The sequence below is a fragment of the Mandrillus leucophaeus genome, unplaced genomic scaffold, assembly GCF_000951045.1.
Source record: "Mandrillus leucophaeus isolate KB7577 unplaced genomic scaffold, Mleu.le_1.0 Scaffold60, whole genome shotgun sequence".
Classification (NCBI taxonomy): Eukaryota; Metazoa; Chordata; class Mammalia; order Primates; family Cercopithecidae; genus Mandrillus; species Mandrillus leucophaeus.
In genome coordinates this window covers 6,701,453-6,704,593 of record NW_012106475.1, presented here as the reverse complement: position 1 = coordinate 6,704,593, position 3,141 = coordinate 6,701,453, and positions in this window count along the sequence as shown.

Here is a 3,141-nt window from a genome sequence, read left to right as displayed (position 1 = left end):
CTCGATCTCCTGGCCTCATGATCCATCCGCCTCGGCCTCCCAAAGTGCTGGGATTAGAGGCGTGAGCCACTGCGGCCAGCTGGTATTTTACTTCTTTTAACCCAGAGCTTCCCAAGCTCTTTTTTTTTTTTTTTTTTTTTTGAGACAAGAGTCTCGCTCTGGAGTGTAGGCTGGAGTGCAGTGGTGGGATCCTGGCTCACTACAACCTGTGCCTCCCAGGTTCAAGCAATTCTGCCTCAGCCTCCTGAGTAGCTGGGATTGTAGGCATGTACCACCATGCTCTGCTAATTTTTGTATTTTTAGTAGATTCAGGTTTTCACCATGTTGTCCAGGCTGGTCTTGAACTCCTGACCTCAAATGATCCACCTGCCTCGGCCTCCCAAAGTGCTGGGAATTCAGGCATGAGCCATGGTGCTCGGCCCAGGTTTATTTTTTCTTGGAGTTCTTATTAACTCCCTGCAGACACTGTGAGCAAAGCTGGATCCGCCATGCTGTTTGTCCTCAGTTAAATGACTGTCCTGAGAGCTCTTTGGCACAGCTGCGCAGCCAGATAGTGCCCTTTGCAAACACCAGAGAACAATGAGAGCTGGAAGAATGGCTCAGCTTAGCCATTTGAAGGAAAGAGTTTTCTTTGGCTCAATTAATGGGAAATAAAGGCAAGAGTTCTCTCCTGTGGGCTTCTTTTCCTTTTGGTCATTCTAAATTAATAGGTTTAAGACATTACTTTTAGTTTAACTTCTTTCCATTACACTTTCAGTAGTCCAGTGCCACCAGAGAGGGTAGTAATGACTGCTTTTAATAGTGATTAAAGACAGACCCATGGTTAGGTCAAACCAGGCCTGCACCTCCTCCCATGCTGCACATGCACTGGCATCAGCAAAGCTGGCAAGAATGCTCTTGAGTGATGACGTCCCCACGGCCACTTGTCTGCAGCAAGCAGCCTGCCAAAAGCCGGGACAGCTGGCAGCCCGTGCTCACCAAGCGCTCAGCCCTCAAAACCTCTCCTTCTCTCTCCTTCTCAGTCATCCGGTCTCCCCACCCATAGTGTGTTCTCTAGCAATGCATCCATTAGCTGTTTCCCCACTGCTAGACATCTAGATTATTTAAACTGCTTTTGCTGTTGGAAGGAATGCCTCCCTGAGCATGCGTGTGCAAAGGTAGATCCCAGAACGAGGAATCTCTTGGTTCACCAGGTTTGCACATTTAAAAATGTGACAGATACATGCTTTTAAACTGCTCCATCACCTTGGTGCAGAATGGAACTCCGGAGAGGTAAGGTCAGCGAGATGATGTGTGTGGCTCTGAGCTGGCCGGTGGAGCACGTGTTCCCATGTGGCACTCACACCATGCAGTGAGAAGATGTGTATGGCTCTAAGCTGACAGTGGCCCATGTGTTCCTATCCCAGCACTCACACCGTGCAGTAAGATGTGTGTGGTTCTGAGCTGGCCAGTGGACCACGTGTTTCCATCCCGGCACTCGCACTATGCAGTGAGATGTGTGTGGCTCTGAACTGGCTGGTGGCCCACGTGTCCCCATCTGGCACTCACATCGTGCAGTGAGAAGATGTGTGTGGCTCTGAGCTGACAGTGGCCCATGTGTTCCTGTCCCGGCACTCACACCGTGCAGTGAGAAGATGTGTGTGGCTATGAGCTGATGGTAGCCTGCGTGTTTCCGTCCCAGCACTCACACCGTGCAGTGAGAAGATGTGTGTGGCTATGAGCTAATGGTAGCCTGCGTGTTCCCATCCCAGCACTCACACCTGTGCAGTGTTGCTTCTCCTGCACTTGCTGATCCTGTAACTGATATAGGGAAGGGCCTGGCAATGGCTCATCTCAGGGGGATAAAATGATTTCCCTTCTATGTTTCCACTCAGTCATTTCCTCTTCCGCCGGGGTGGGAAGAGATAGGAACAGGAAGGGTTTGAGGAAAGAAGCCCTTTGTTTAAAAATAGCAGAGAAGTGCTGCTTGGTAATTTCCTTGAGTTTTACTCACTGAAGAACCTGATTTCAGCTCTTCTTGAGTTTGGGATGGACAATGGAATGGCTTGGCGCCATCCTAGACTCTATCATGCGTTCAAGCAAGAAGTGTTTGTTGAACACGTCGGGGGCGTAGCATACTGACTGATCAGGGCGTCACTGGCCTTCATGCAGAAGTGGGGTCCTGGGAGCCCCCTACTATTTGAGTCAAGGCGTGTTTCATTGTCCTTGAGTGAATGTTTGTGTTTCTCCCAAAATTCTTATGTTGAAGTCCTAATCCTCAGTGCGATGGTATTTGGAGATGGGGCTTTTTGGGAGGTAATGAGCTAGGTGAGATCAGAAGGATGGGGTCGTCGGCCTGATGGGATTAGTGTCCTTTAGAAGAAGGAACACCAGAGAGCATACACGCTCTGTCTCTCCCTCCCGATGTGAGCACTTAGCAGAAAGGCAGCTGCCTGCAAGCCAGGAAGAGAAACCTCACCAGGAACCAGATTGATTCGCATGCTGATCTAGGACCCGGAACTGTGAGAAAATACATTTCTGTTGTTGAAGCCACCCAGTCGATGGTATTTTATTATGGCAGCCCAAGAAGACTAAGACAGCTGGGTAGCTGGGAGGTGCCATGGGGAGCACACAGGGACTTGGGGCACTGACCAGTCACCCACTGGTACAGAAGTTTTCAATATTTCAACAACAGATACAAATATGCTAGTACCAGCCCTGTTCATGGAGTTTACATTCTAATGAGAAGAGATAGACAATATGCAAAATAAGCAAAATAAATATTGTGTCAAATGGTGTTATCTGCTGTGGAAACAAACAAGGCAGAGAGAGAATTAGCAAGTGCCTTGGAGGAGGGAGGTTGCTACTTTATGTTGTACAAAGAAGGAAAGAGGAGAAAGGCACGCTCCCTATCCTTTAAGGCACCCTATCATTTAAGGGCATTTTCCAGAAGTTGTGCACACTTACTTAGACTTAAAGCTTCTTGCCAAGAACTTAGTCACACGGCCACACCTTGCTGAGAGAGAAGATGGGAAACGCAGACCGAATTCTGGAAAACCATGCTCACAGCTGTGGGTCAGGGGAGGTGGGGGTGTCCACTACTGAAGGTGCAGAGACTAGGAATTGGGAGGCCACCAGCCACAACATAACATGACTGGATTG